Genomic DNA, 15,542 nt, shown 5'->3' with positions numbered 1-15,542 from the left:
GGGAGCGCCCAGCCACCCGACGGAGAAAGCTCATTTCGGCCGCCTTTATCCGGGATCTTGTCCTTTCGGTCATGACCCACAGCTTATGACCATAGGTGAGAGTAGGAACATAGATTGACCAGTAAATCGAGAGCTTTGCCTTACAGCTCAGCTCCTTCTTCACCACGACAGACCGGTACAGCGACCGCATTACTGCAGAAGCTGCACTGATCCGTCTGTCAATCTCACGTTCCATCCTTCCCTCACTCGTGAACAAGACTCCAAGATACCTGAACTCCTCCACTTGAGGCAGGAACTCTCCACCAACCTGAAGTGGGCAATCCACCCTTTTCCGACTGAGAACCATGGCCTCGGACTTGGAGGTGCTGATTCTCATCCCAGCCGATTCACACTCGGCTGCAAACCGTCCCAGTGCACACTGAAGGTCCTGGTCTGAGGATGCCAACACGACAACATCATCCGCAAAAAGCAGCGACGAAATCGTATGGTCCCCAAACCGGACACTCTCCGGTCCTTGGCTGCGCCTAGAAATTCTGTCCATAAAAATTATGAACAGAACCGGTGACAAAGGGCAGCCCTGCCGGAGTCCAACATGCACCGGGAACAGGTCTGACTTACTGCCGGCAAATCGAACCAAGCTCTTGCTCCGGTCGTACAGGGACCGAACAGCCCTAAGTAGGGAGCCGCCGACCCCATACTCCCGGAGCACCCTCCACAGGATGTCGCGAGGAACACGGTCAAATGCCTTCTCCAAGTCCACAAAACACATGTGGACTGGTTGGGCAAACTCCCATGAACCCTCCAGCACCCTGGAAAGGGTATAGAGCTGGTCCAGTGTTCCACGACCGGGACGAAAACCACACTGTTCCTCCTGAATCTGAGGTTCCACTATCGGCCGAATTCTCCTCTCCAGTACCCTGGCATAGACTTTCCCAGGGAGGCTGAGAAGTGTGATCCCCCTATAGTTGGAACACACTCTCCGGTCCCCCTTCTTGAAAAGAGGGACCACCACCCTGGTCTGCCAGTCCAGAGGTACTGTCCCCAACCGCCATGCGATGTTGCAGAGGCGTGCCAGCCAAGACAGCCCCACAACATCCAGAGACTTGAGGTACTCGGGGCGTATCTCATCCACCCCGGTGCCTTGCCACCGAGGAGCTTTTTAACTACCTCGATGACTTCAGCCCGGGTGATGGACAAGTGCACCTCCGAGTCCCCAGCCACTGCTTCCTAAACGGAACACAAGTCGGTGGGATTGAGAAGAACCTCGAAGTATTCCTTCCACCGCCTGACGATATCCCCAGTTGAGGTCAACAGGTGCCCATCTCTACTGTAAACAGTGTTGGTAGGGCACTGCTTCCCCCTCCTGAGGCGTCGAACAGTTTGCCAGAATCTCTTCGAGGCCAACCGATAGTCTTTCTCCATGGCCTCACCGAACTCCTCCCAGGCCCGAGTTTTTGCCTCCACGACTACCCGGGCTGCAGTCCGCTTGGCCTGCCGGTACCTGTCAGCTGCCTCCGGAGTCCCACAAGCCATCCAGGCCCGATAGGACTCCTCCTTCAGCTTGACAGCATCCCTTATTTCCAGTGTCCACCACCGGGTTCGGGGATTGCCGCCTCGACAGGCACCGGAGACCTTACGGCCACAGCTCCGAGCAGCCGCAGCGACAATGGAGGTGGAGAACATGGTCCACTCGGACTCAATATCTCCAGACTCCCTTGGGATCCGGTCGAAGCTCTGCCGGAGGTGGGAGTTGAAGATCTCTCTGACAGGGGGCTCGGCCAAACGTTCCCAACAGACCCTCACAGTACGTTTGGGTCTGCCGAGTCTGTCCAGCTTCCTCCCCCGCCATCGGATCCAACTCACCACCAGGTGGTGATGAGTTGACAGCTCCGCCCCTCTCTTCACCCGAGTGTCCAAGACATATGGCCGAAGGTCTGATGACACGACCACAAAGTCGATCATCGACCTCCGGCCAAGGGTGTCCTGGTGCCACATGCACTGATGGACACCCTTATGCTTGAACATGGTGTTCGTTATGGACAAACCGTGCTTTGCACAGAAATCCAATAACAGAACACCGCTCGGGTTCAGGTCAGGGGGGCCGTTCCTCCCAATCACGCCCCTCCAGGTGTCACTGTCACTGCCCACGTGAGCGTTGAAGTCCCCCAGTAAAACGACGGAGTCTCCAGTCGGAGCACTTTCCAGCACCCCTCCCAGAGACTCCAAGAAGGCCGGGTAGTCCGCACTGCCGTTCGGCCCGTAGGCACAAACGACAGTGAGAGACCTATCCCCGACTCGAAGGCGCAGGGGAGCGACCCTCTCGTTCACCGGGGTAAACTCCAACACATGGCGGCTGAGCTGGGGGGCTATTAGCAAACCCACTCCAGCCCTCCGCCTCTCACCATGGGCAACTCCAGAGTGGTAGAGAGTCCAGCCTCTCTCAAGAAGTGTGGTTCCAGAGCCCAAGCTGTGCGTTGAGGTGAGCCCGACTATCTCTAGTCGGTACCTCTCGACCTCCCGCACAAGCTCAGGCTCCTTCCCCGCCAACGAGGTGACATTCCACGTCCCTAAAGCCAGATTCTGTGTCCAGAGATCGGGTCGTCGGGGGTCTCGCCTACGACTGTCGCCCGATCCACTATGCACCGGCCCCTTACGCTCCCTCCTGCAGGTGGGCGGCCCCACGTCATTCCTTCGGGCTGAGCCTGGCCGGACCCCATGGGGGAAGGCCCGGCCACCAGACGCTCGCATACGAGCCCCAACCCCCGGGCCTGGCTCCAGGGTGGGGCCCCGGCTGCGCCATGCCGGGTGACGTCACGGTCCTTGATTTTAATTTTGCCATAAGGGGTTTTGTGAACTGTTCTTAGTCTGGCCCGTCACCAAGGACCTGTTTGCCTTGGGAGACCCTACCAGGAGCATATAGCCCCAAACAACATAGCTCCCAGGATCATTCGGGTACTCAAACCTCTCCACCACGATAAGGTGACAGTTCAAGGAGAGGTTAAGGCTAAAACACTAGTAACATTTAAATCTAGACTCAAAACCCATCTGTTTAGCTGTGCATTTATTGAATGAGCACTGTGCAATGTCCAAACAGATTGCACTATATTTTCACTGTTTTATTTTTATTTTATTTTTTTATCATTTTCTAACTGTTTTTAAATGTTTTAATCATTTTAAAAGTTGTAAAATTGCTTGTTTGCACGTTTTTCTTCATGATTATTTTACTTTCTTTTATGTAAAGCACTTTGAATTACCATTGTGTACGAAATGTGCTATATAAATAAATTTGCCTTGCCTTGCCTTGCCTTGCCTTTATTTCATTCTCCAGCAGGATTTGGCACCTGCCCACACTGCCAAAAGCACCAAAAGTTGGTTAAATGACCATGGTGTTGGTGTGCTTGACTGGCCAACAAACTTACCAGACCTGAACCCCAGAGAGAAACTATGGGCTCTTGTCAAGAAGAAAATGAGAAACAAGAGACCAAACAATGCAGACTAGCTGAAGTCTAATTAAAGCAAAAGGAGCCCCTTCCAAGTATTGAGTACAACTTTCCAGAAGGAATTATTATTTGCAATTTGTTGAGAAGGTTATTACTTAAATTAACCTTTCCATGACATTCTAATTTGAGATGCACCTGTATGTTAATGAAATAATCTGCAAATGATATACATATTTAAAAAGCGCTGTGAACTTCTCCATATTCAGAGTGAATCAACATACTTATTCATGAACTAATAAAGTGTATTTGTAAATACCTCATTTAAAACCATGTACAAATATTTCATCAGAAAAACCAAAGATCGTGCTGAAAGAGAGGTGTGGGTGACAAATTGAATTTACTGGAAGATTCGAGAAAATCCAGGATTTGCCAGCACTGAAAATCTGGATTTGTGGTGTTGATGAAATTGAGTAGGGGTGCTCCGATCACGATCGGACCGATCGTTAATGCGCATCTCGTCAGTAAAGCCGGTTTTCTAATCAGCGGTTAATTCCATCAGGTGCGTGATTTCACATAGAGCAGCTGTTACTACACAGAGCCGTTGTTAACTGAGAAGATGCACCAAAAAACGCTGAAAATTAACGTGATTTGCGCATCTTCTCTATTAACCGCTGATTAGAAAACCGGCTTTTCTGAGGAGAAGCGCATAACGATCGGCCGATCGTGATCGGAGCACCCCTAAAATTGAGTCCTGCGATTTGTTACATCCCAGTATTCTGTTAGCGAAACTTATGACTTGTCAGTATGGTTAGTTTATGTATATAATTATATTTTATATAACTGTTATGAATTTTAGACCAAGCAAAAGACTTCACAGGCAATGTAGGAATGGAGTTTTTTGATCTAAACGGTGATATTCCTGAAGCCATTCATCTCAAATTTTTAGTGATTTTAAAAATAGGTTTGTGTTAATCAGAAATGCATATTATGTGTAGTGAATAGATGTATTCATTTTTTTTTATAAGTCTCTTTTTATTGAAAGATAAGGCCTAATCTCAGGGAGTTAGGGGACCTTCCAGACAGTAATGGATTTTAGGACATTACACTAAGGGACATGTACTGAACACATATTAATATCCATCTTAGCTAAATATAGTGATTTAGTAGAGAATGTTTCCCATTCCAATAGACCTTAATGTTTAACTAATGCATGTCTATGATGTTTTCTGTAAGGTTTTTATTTATTTATTTATTTTTATTTATTTACACTGATGCATTGAATTATTTCTGATAGAAAATCTTGCATGTCATAAAATACTAAATATAGTGATTTAGTACAGAATGTTTCCCATTCCAATAGACCTTAATGTTTAACTAATGCATGTCTATGATGTTTTCTGTAAGTTTATTTTTTTTATTTTTTTTTACACTGATGCATTGAATTATTTCTGATAGAAAATCTTGCATGATGTTATAAAATACTTTTGTGCTAGGTATTTCCTCAAATGAACAATGAAAATGACATTTCTTTCTGGATTTGCAACCAGATCTACTGAAAATATTTTGGTGAAAAGTGTAATCGTGTTAGGAGCAATTTCCTGCATGAAGGCATTTCCAATCAGATGAGACTTGAATAAATATTAAATTAAATACAGATTTGCACTTTTATTTGCCATTTGAGGGGGAGCTCTGGAAGATGATCACATCAATGTATCTTCAATTAACTGACATCAGCTGGAAAAATGTCCTCTGGCATTAGTCAAGTCACCTTTATTTATATAGCGCTTTAAACAAAATGCATTGCGTCAAAGCAACTGAACAACACAACAGTAGACTGTGATGAGTGTGAGTGAGACACACCCACACTAACCACACAGGATAAAGGGGAGTATTGCACAGCAAAAGAAGTATCCACCAGTTCAATAATGTGAAAGGAACAAAGAAGCTGAATCATGCAAGTCTGTGTAAAAGAAAACTGGCTTCAAGAATCTATAGAACCGTTATAACAGGAAACATCACAGTGGATCCAGTAATCTTTAACTTACAGTACACGATGCAAAAGTGCGTGAATCTCTCCTGTTAGAACCGGACGATTTATCACTGTCTTGGGCAATCATGATTGCAATAAGAATAGAGAGTGCAGCTGCATGTGCGTCGGCTCTGATTAAACAACACACAATCGCGGACTACTCGGCCCCCTCCCCCATGTCATCATCAACGTTACAACCCGGCCAGAATGGCACATTGGCGGCAGCAGATTCCTCTGCATTTATGCTACTGAGGCGCCAGCAGCGGTCTCAGCCACACCCACAAGCACAAGCATCAAGGCCCTGTGATAACTGTGAATCTTCATCTCATCTGTCTAGAGCACAGAACTGCCCAGCCCGTGGCCAAATATGGCGCAACTGTGGTAAACGCAATAATTTTGCTTCAGTCTGCCGCTCCACTCCAGCTGTGTCAGACCAAACACCCACTATCATTCACAATGTGTACTCTGGGCCAGTCTCATTTAAAGCATGTTCAGTGCGCCTAAATGATGTTTGTATCCCACTGCTTTTGGACACTGGTGCCAGTGTGTCTCTCCTGAATATGCACAAATACAGCACATTTTTTGGAGCACTGCCACTTTCGGCACCTTCTGCTTCACTCTGTGGCTATGGTGACTCAAAGATTGACTTAGTGGGTTCCCTACAAATGACTGTTGGGTATGGCAACAAGATGGTGCCCAGCTTTACCTTCCATGCTGCCCGTTTTCTCTTGTTGACATGAAGGGAGCTGCGATCCTGACAGTCTCCACGCCCTGGCAGGAAAAGTGGCCATCCCTGTTTGAAGGCTTGGGCTGCCTTACTGCTTTTGCCCATCAACCCCTCCTGGACCTTTCCATTAAACCAGTCATCCATCCACTTCAACGCATTCCTTTGGCTCTCCGTGATGGTGTCTCGGCTGAGCTTAAGCAGCTGCTGGACATTGGCATTAGTGAACCAGTGGATGCATCACCCTGGGTCTCAAACCTGGTTGTAGCTCAGAAGAAATCAGGGGCCCTACGGGTGTGTGTTGACCTGCGAGCGGTGAATAAGGCGGTAATCCCAGACAGGTTCCCTCTGCCTACCTCAGAAGAGCTCATTGCTCAGTTCCATGGCTCAACCTTGTTTTCTAAACTGGATCTCAGACAGGGCTACCTACAGGTGCCTCTTCACCCGGACAGCAGAAACCCTTACAGCCTTTGTGACACATGCAGGTGTGTTTCGCTACATGCGTATGCCGTTCGGACTCAGCTCCGCCCCCAGCTGTTTCCCAAAAAATCATGGTGTCGGTGTTGGCTGGTATACCATGGGTGGCCATTTACTTGGATGATATTGTTATCCATGGGCCCACCCCCGAAATTCACGATGAACGCCTCAGCAGAGTCTTTGCAGCCCTAGCTAAACACAAACTAACCCTCAATGTGGAAAAATGTGTTTTCTCTGCACCGACTATTGATTATGTGGGATTTCAACTGTCGGCAGATGGCGTCACACCACTTCAATCAAATGTAGATGCCATACTGGCAATTCCCGAACCCAGCTCAGCTGCGCAGGTCGCCTCCTTTTTGGGTATGATGGGCTACTATCTGAAGTTCCTCCTACATTATTCTGCTACCACTGACCCACTACGGCGACTGCTGCGTAAGGATGAACCATGAGTGTGGTCACAGGCATGCTCTGATGCTGTGCGTGCGCTCAAGGTGCAGCTCACCACAGCCCCAGTGTTGGCCCACTTTGATATCTCCAGCCCCACCTGGATGACCTGCGATGCATCAGCTACCGCCATAGGCGCAGTGCTGTCACAGACCCAGCAGGGTGTTGAGAAGCCCATTGCCTTTGCGTCACGGGCCCTCAATCAGACGGAGCAGCGGTACTCAGTGGGGGAACGTGAAGCATTAGCCTGCATCTGGGCCTGCGAGAGGTGGCACTTGTATCTCTATGACCGCGCTTTCACCCTAAGGACAGATCACCAGGCCCTGACTGCATTACTTTCCACATCGGGGACAGGCCACCGGCCACTAAGGCTACACCATTGGTCCGACCGTCTTCGCCAGTATAACTTTGATCTGAAGTTCACCCCAGGCAGAGACAATGTCGTGGCCGATCTACTGTCCCACTCTGCTCAGGCACACCCCACCACACACACCCACACCGACACAGACCAGGTGGAACAGGACATTGTCCAGATGTTACACACACCCCTCCAGGCCGTTGTATCATTACAAGAATTGAAGGAGGCTTCGGAACAGGACCCGGTCCTTTCTCAGCTCAGAGTCTATATTCTGAATGGCTGGCCTCAGGGCTGGCAGCATTTTCCAAAGCCGGAACTGTCCTGCTGGAATGACACCTGTGTGGCTCGCGGCCTCTGCACAGTCATCCCCAGCTCCCTACGTGCACGTGTCTTGGCAATGGCTCATGAGGGCAACCTGGGTATTGTGAAGTTGAAGCAACGCTGCAGGGACTGGGTTTGGTGGCCAGGGATAGATAAAGACATTGAGGCCCTGGTGAAAGACTGTGCTGCCTGTCTATTGAGCGGTAAGACTGGTCACCAGGTCCCCCCACCCTTACAACCTCTTGCTTGGCCATCGCAGCCCTGGGACCACCTGCCGCTAGACATATGTGGTGAGATACTGGAAGTTCCTCATCACCAACGCTTCCTAGTGGTTGTCTATGACCTGCATTCGAAATGGCCTGAGCTCATTGCCACTGGCTCTGTGACCTCTCAAGTCATAATTAACTTCCTTGACTTTCTGTTTTCCCGCTGGGGCCTTCGGAACACTATCACTACTGACAATGGCCCACAGCTGATCTCAGCCGAGTTCACAACATACCTCAAAAACAAAGGTATTCATCACATTCGCACGGCATACTATCACCCCCAAGCTAATGGTGGTGTCGAACGCTTCCATCAGTCACTGAAAAACAGTCTCAGAGCACACTAGTTCCAGGGATGGAGCTTCTTACAGGCCATCCATCACAAACTGCTGCACTACAGGGCCACCCAACACTCTACGACGGGGGTCTCTCCAGCTTTTCTCATGCTTGGCCGTGAGCTCCACCTTCCCCTTGACAGGCTCAGTCCAGCACTGCCTCAGGAACCACTACCGAGAGTCAGGGCCTCTGTCACTCGCCAGCAGAGGAGGATGAAGCAGAAATTCGATTTCTCAGCACGTGTTAAGGCCCCTGACATAAAGGTAGCAGAATGGGTCAGGGTTCGCAGGCCCCACAGAGACAACAAACTAGCTTCATATTGGTCTGCTCCTCTTCAAGTTACTCATCAGTTAGGCCCAGCCACCTTCTTGCTCAGCGACGGCACACGATGGCATGCAAGTCGCCTCCGCAAAGTGCCGCCCCCGGCACATACAGCAGGCGTTGTACCTCAATCCACACCCCCTGCTTGGCAGGACACCCCAGCACTTCAGCGGATACCTCAGTCAGTGCCTGCACAGGCTCCGGACATGCCTAGCAACCTGCTAGCTGAGCTGGGTGCCTGCCCATCACAGGCTGCCCAGCCTCATCCCCATGTTTCTTCACGGCCTGTCCGCATTCGTTCTCGCTCAGGGCACTTACAGGACTTTGTGTCAACATTTCATGTTTGAAACCCCTTAGGAGGGGGGGAAATGTTGTGTTCTCACACAAGTGTTGTTTCATAATGCAATGAGTTTGTGTTGAGTAATGCATCGAGTTTGATTGTGCTAAAAGCATTCTGTCATGCCTGACCAATGTATGTGTTCGTCTACTGGGGTCTGAAGACAGAGAAGTGAAGTAAAAAGATTCGATAATTTGATGTTACTTACTGTTTCGGTGTGATCTTTATCAAATGCAACACACTCCTGTTTAAAAAATGGGAGAATATTTTTGTGTCTAAAGATTAAACGGTCATAAACAAAAACTGGATAAAATTTAGGTACAATCATATGATGAAATGCTGTATGTAAATTGTCCACATGTTCATGAATATGTTAATTATTTCCTGTGCTGTGTTTTTGTTTTAATGTTGTTGTTTGTCATAATTAAAATGTTTCATAAAAAGAATATATTAAAAAAATATATTAAAAAAATAAAAAAAGCTTTTGTGACTTTAAAAAATAACAATCTTTAATTTATAGTCAAATATGTGATGCTGTTTTAAATTCAATTACTTTATTAAATTTCTGTATCTAAAAACTAATACTAGACCTTTTAACTCTACTGTATTTATTTTTGCGGTTGCTTTTAGTTAGATCTTTTTAAATGATAGTTTCTCTATTAACATAGCACATACCGAACTGTACCGAAATGTGACTCTTGAATCGTGAAAAAACAAACTGTGAAAATTTGAACTGTGCCACCACAATAATATATATATATATATATATATATATATATATATATATATATATATATATATATATACGTATGTATATATATATATATATATACACGTATGTATGTGTGTGTGTATACATATATACTCAATAACACACAAATGGTGTGCACATCCCAAACATCCAAATAGGATGCAGGTGCAAGACAACTGAATAATATAATCAAATAAAGAAGTGAAGTATGCACACTGAGAACTACTGCTCCAGAGGAATTAAATTAAGCTCAAGCAACGTTTCGACCTTCAGGTCTTCATCAGGCACAGTATCAATATAAGGTGAAGTCAACTTTAAATAGACACAGGTGATCACCTTAATTAGGCACATTCGAGCAATCATGTGACAAATACAAGTCATGTGACACATACATAATAGACATGACTTGTATGTGTCACATGACTTGTATTTGTCACATGATTGCTCGAATGTGCCTAATTAAGGTGATTCATTTAATCATTCTTATTTTCTACAAAAAATAACATTCATTGTTTTTATTATTATTATTATTATTAAAGGGGGGGTGAAATGCTATTTCATGCATACTGAGTTTTTTACACTGTTAAAGAGTTGGATTCCCATGATAAACATGGACAAAGTTTCAAAAATTAAGTTGTACGTTTGAAGGAGTATTTCTGTTCCAAAAATACTCCTTCCGGTTTCTCACAAGTTTCGGAAAGTTTTTTTTCCAGTATGGCTCTGTGTGACGTTAGATGGAGCGGAACTTCCTTATATGGGTCCTAAGGGCACTTCTGCCGGAAGAGCGCGCGCTCCCGTATAGCAGAGCACAACAGGCATTCACTGATCAGAGCGAGAGCGTCGGGAAATGTCACAAAAGAGGTGTGTTTTGGTTGCCAGGGCAAGACAACCCTGCACAGATTACCAAAAAAAAAACAGGATTAAGGGACCCGTGGATGGAGTTTATTTTTACAGAGCATCAACGGAGTTGTGCAAGTGTTTGTGTTTGTTCCCTGCATTTTGAAGATGCTTGTTTTACAAGCAAGGCCCAGTTTGACACCAGATTTGCACATCGTTTATTTCTTAAGGACAATAATTTTTAATAATAATTTAATAATAATTAAAAAAAAAAAAAAAAAAAGACGAAAAAGTGGAACTTAGTCATTTTCCAAAACCGCTAAGCAAATATATACAGTTTCAGTACATACCACATAGAGACGTCGTTGCTGATGCTGCTCTTGTTAAATTTCAGCCTCTGGATCTGATTCTGGAACATAAATATACGCTGAATCTGACTGTTAGCCATGGTTTGTTTTGGATGGTTTTTTCCCCACGGTAATGTCACAGCTTCCAAACGCTCTCAACGCAAAAGCCTACTGGCACTCGTGATTCTTCAGCTCCACCCACACGTCATGCCTCCAGCCGGTCGTGTTTTTCCGGGAAAAATCGGAACAGACTATCTTTCTCTAATGAATGTATTAAAACTAAAGACTTTTTGGAGTTATGAAGGATGTAGTACTACTCTACACAACAAAAATTGGAGGGTTGAAATTTCTGTGTTAAACATTTCTGAGTTGATTTCAACACCCAAAGAGTAATTTTAACACATTCAGAGTAAAATGGTGTTTGGTGTTGGAGTTATTTCACAGAGTTGATCATCAGTGTTAAACAAACTCCACAGAGACGTAATTAGACTCCGCCCATGCATTTCCAATCGTCGCTGGTTAAATCCATGAAGACGTCACCATTATTCTCGTGTGGCTTTGAAAGGTAAGTTAAATTTAATCATACTTTTACATTTATGATTGGTGCTTATTCAGTAGAGAATGTACAACATAGCGTGCTATGGAGCACTGTGCATAAAGGTAATTTAGGCTATGTGTGCGTTCGCTGCCACATTTTAAGTTAACGTACATAGTGGCAGCGGTTTACTACGCTCGCGCTTTTCGATTTAACAGCTTGGCCTCTAATTAATTAAAATGCTTGACCGAATTAATAAAACGAACGATCTTTTACAAAGCCTCGTTTATTGCCATCGTCGATGTGATTAGCTTCGTTAGCTAGCTAAGTTACTGTACGAACAGCAGAAGTATGTGAAGCTGGACTGCATTTAAGAGAGGTTTAACTTTATGCAATTTCACGTCAAAGGTTTTTTTTTCCTCTAACTCCTTTAAAATAACTAAGAATTTGATTAAAATCTGTAAATTCTGTGCATTGTGTTGTTGCCTCATTTCTGTATTTGCCTTTATCATATGATGTTCTGTAGAAGGGGATATATTGGAAAAAACTAAAAATAATTCATATTTACATTTTGCTTGAATCATAAAGATAAGTTTTCAAATCAGACATTTGTTGTGAAGCAAGAAAGGGCATCAACTTAAATATTTTTTCTTTTTTTTCATTCATTGAGAAATTTTGCTTGCCACCTAATGCAAAAGTTACGTACAAGGATGCAACAGGGACAGAAGTCGATGAAGAAATATTCAGCGACCTCATTGGACAAGGCAATGTGGTGTTGACTGTTTTCTCAAATGTTGGTGAGCTTTATTGAATGTTTAAGTTGTGTTATCAAGCAACTCAGGATAAATATGATAAATTGGCTATTTCTGATTCTTGTGCTGGTCATCACAATATTTGTAATATTTTAATACTTTAATTATTTAGAATTTTCAGACTCTTTGTCTTCCATATCTGAGAAGTCTGACAAAAGCAACAGTTCAAGTGCTTCGACTGTAATCTTACATGAGGTCCCTAACAAGAGACAAAGAAAAGAAGACACATCTGCACTGTCTGCAAAACAGGTTAGAACAAAGCGTTTTATGTCGGTGTCCTAAAGGTTATGTTCACCCAGAAATGAAAATTATCCAATATATATAATTTTTTAAACCCCTTTGAGTCTGTGGTAATAAATGAATCACCAAGGTCATTTTTTATTTTAATTTATTATTATTAACTTTTTTTTTTAAGTTGGTCGAGGATGTTCTAAAATTGATGTGGTGAAGGAGTACTGCAGGAGTATCAAGAAATAGAAACTAATAGATGCCACAAGAAGACAAATGATCAACATACTGGTGGCTCACATGATTGATACACATGGGTATTTTAATTTTTTATAAAAAAAAAAAAAAAAATAGCTGCATGACCATTGTATAAATTAAGACCAATTTGATATATTCTCTTAGGCAACTCCCTACTAAAGCTATCAGAGAACCGTATGCTCTTGGCATAGTGATACTGTTCCCTCAAAGATCCATATTCCAAGAAAGGCTTTGTAAGTCATCGTCTGCATGATTCTTTCATGTTATAATTGCAATGTTATGTTATCTGACATAGAAATGTGATTCTTTTAAGGAACACTTTTATGATGATGCAAGCAACATAGGATACATTGCTTGGTATATGAAAACAGTCCACAGGAAGATTAGACGAGGATCTTTGCCACTAGACAGGTCTCATGATGTTTCTTCAGGAGGCCCAAAATGCCAAAGAGCTACGAATTTTGAAGGGCAACTTGATGGGAGTGCTTGCAGAGAGGCCATTTCTTTGCTCAGCCACACTACAGAGAATTCCCTAATATTCCAAAAGATGAGAAAGACCTTTCAGCATCGCCAAGAGCTTATTAAAGATACAGTCTTTAGTGTTGATATCCTCTCCACCTTCCCAAGATTCATAGATACAAAAGGTTTTGTATCTAAAAAGGTTAACATGTTTTCACAAGAATGCAATTTGAGAATATTGTTTATAGTGTAATATCTTCTTAAAGGTTGGTCAAGACTTCACTCTCCTGTTTGACACTGAGACATCCTCCAGGCTGCTTCAGAAGAGGGACACATTCTTCAGGCCAAATGTCATGAAAGACACCAAGCAACTTACTTGAACAGCAGAAAGGAGTCAGTTTTTGCTCTCAGTAGAATGTCCTGAAGGAAGTGACCTTCATGAGACAAGTATGTCGTATTTGATTTTCTTGTTTTTACACATATTTGCAGTTACAGTTACAATATATATATATTTTTTGATGACAAAAAAAATATTAAAATTCAGGAACTTCAGAACCTATGAGATTGGATGTTTTCCGTATTAATAACTTGACTTGACTTGACTTGACAGACTTTTATTGTCATTCAGTATACAACAATTGTGTACGGAACGAAATTTCGTTTGCATAGGCCACAGTTTCAGTACAAAGTGTTTAAGTGTTCAACAGTCTGATGGCTTGGGGAAAAAAAACTGTTATAGAACCTGGTGGTCCTACACTGCATGCTGCGGAACCTCTTTCCAGAGGCCAGCAGAATAAACAGATCATAATGGGGGTGAGAAGAGTCGCTACAGATTTTTCCGGCCCGAGATGCACAGCGGTTCTCTGCAATGTCCTGAATGGAGGGGAGAGAAGTGCCGATTATTCTCTCTGCTGTCCTCACCACTCTTCTCATATCCTTCCAGTCAGAGGCACTACAGCCTCCACACCACACTGAGACACAGCTGGTCAAGATGCTCTCTATGGTGCTTCTGTAAAATATGATGAGGATAGGTGGGGGCAGATGGGCTCTTCTCATCCTCCGTAGGAAGTACATCCGCTGCTGTGCCCTCTTCACCAGTGATGTAGTGTTTACAGACCAGTTAAAATCGTTTGTGATAAGCACCCCCAGAAACTTTGTACTACTAACCACCTCCACGGTTATGTTGTTGATGAGTAGTGGAGCATGGCTGGGCTGGTTCTTCCTGAAGTTGACAATGAGTTCTTTGGTCTTGTCGACATTCAGGATCAGGCTGTTATCTCTCCACCAGCCCACCAACTGCTCCACCTCTTTTCTGTAGGCCAGGTCCTTGTCATCCCTGATGAGGCCTACCACTGTTGTGTCATCCGCAAATTTCACAATGTGATTTGTGACATGCCTAGGGATGCAATCATGTGTCATCAGGGTGAACAACAAAGGACTCAGGACACAACCCTGAGGGGAGCCTGTACTGAGGGTGATGACGCTGGAGGTATTTTGCCCAACCCGTACTGACTGAGGTCTGTCAGTGATGAAATCAAGCAGCCAGTTCCGCAAGGGGGTGCTGAAGCCCAGAGGTTTCAGTTTGTCTACCAGATGTTGAGGGATGATGGAATTAAAAGCTGAACTGAAGTCCAGAAACAACAGCCTAACATGCGTGTTCTTCTCCTCCAGATGTGCAAGGCTCGAGTGTAGAGCGGAGGAGATGGCATCCTCAGTGGAGCGATTTGGCCGGTAGGCAAACTGAAAGGGGTCAAGCGTGAGAGGTAGTCTAGAGATGATGTAGTCTTTGACCAGCCTTTCAAAGCACTTTGAAAAGTCAGTGCGATGGGTCGGTAGTCATTTAGAGAGGTGATCCGAGATTTTTTTGGCACTGGGATAATGGTGGCGGTCTTTAGGCACGATGGCATTATGGCTTGGTCTAGCGAGATGTTAAAAATATCCGTCAGAACACAAGCCAGCTGGTCTGCACATTCCTTGAGCACTCGCCCCTGTATGTTATCAGGGCCTGGAGCCTTCCGGATGTTTACCCTCCTCAGAGACTTCCGCACATCAGTTATGTCCAGGCAAAGTGTCTTTTCTTGCTGATGGGGAACTGCTTTCTCAGCAAAGGTGCTGTTTAGTGCCTCAAACCTCGCAGGACAGAGTCAGATTCACCTCCAAATGGAGGAGTTACCTTGTGATTGGTGATAGCCCGTATGCCTTTCCACATGTTGCTGATGTTAGTAGAGTCATGGAACAAGTATATATAATAACAAATAAATA

At 44.6% G+C, this 15,542-nt stretch overlaps 1 long non-coding RNA gene and 1 pseudogene across 1 annotated transcript; both read left to right on the top strand.

Annotated features, from left to right (window-relative positions):
* The window catches only part of LOC127934947 (oxysterol-binding protein-related protein 6-like), a 151,169-nt pseudogene extending 147,268 nt beyond the window's left edge, over positions 1-3,901 (top strand).
* An 8,864-nt stretch (positions 3,902-12,765) lies between these two features.
* Positions 12,766-13,224, top strand: LOC127934908 (uncharacterized). The gene is made up of 3 exons (XR_008147933.1): positions 12,766-12,880; positions 12,966-13,054; positions 13,135-13,224. It is a non-coding gene; the product is annotated as an uncharacterized LOC127934908 (long non-coding RNA).
* The last annotated feature ends 2,318 nt before the right edge of the window (positions 13,225-15,542 follow it).

This window comes from Carassius gibelio, chromosome A19, assembly GCF_023724105.1.
Source record: "Carassius gibelio isolate Cgi1373 ecotype wild population from Czech Republic chromosome A19, carGib1.2-hapl.c, whole genome shotgun sequence".
In the NCBI taxonomy this organism is placed as follows: domain Eukaryota; kingdom Metazoa; phylum Chordata; class Actinopteri; order Cypriniformes; family Cyprinidae; genus Carassius; species Carassius gibelio.
Note: the sequence above shows the minus strand (reverse complement) of the source record. Positions and strands in the feature narration are given on the sequence as shown.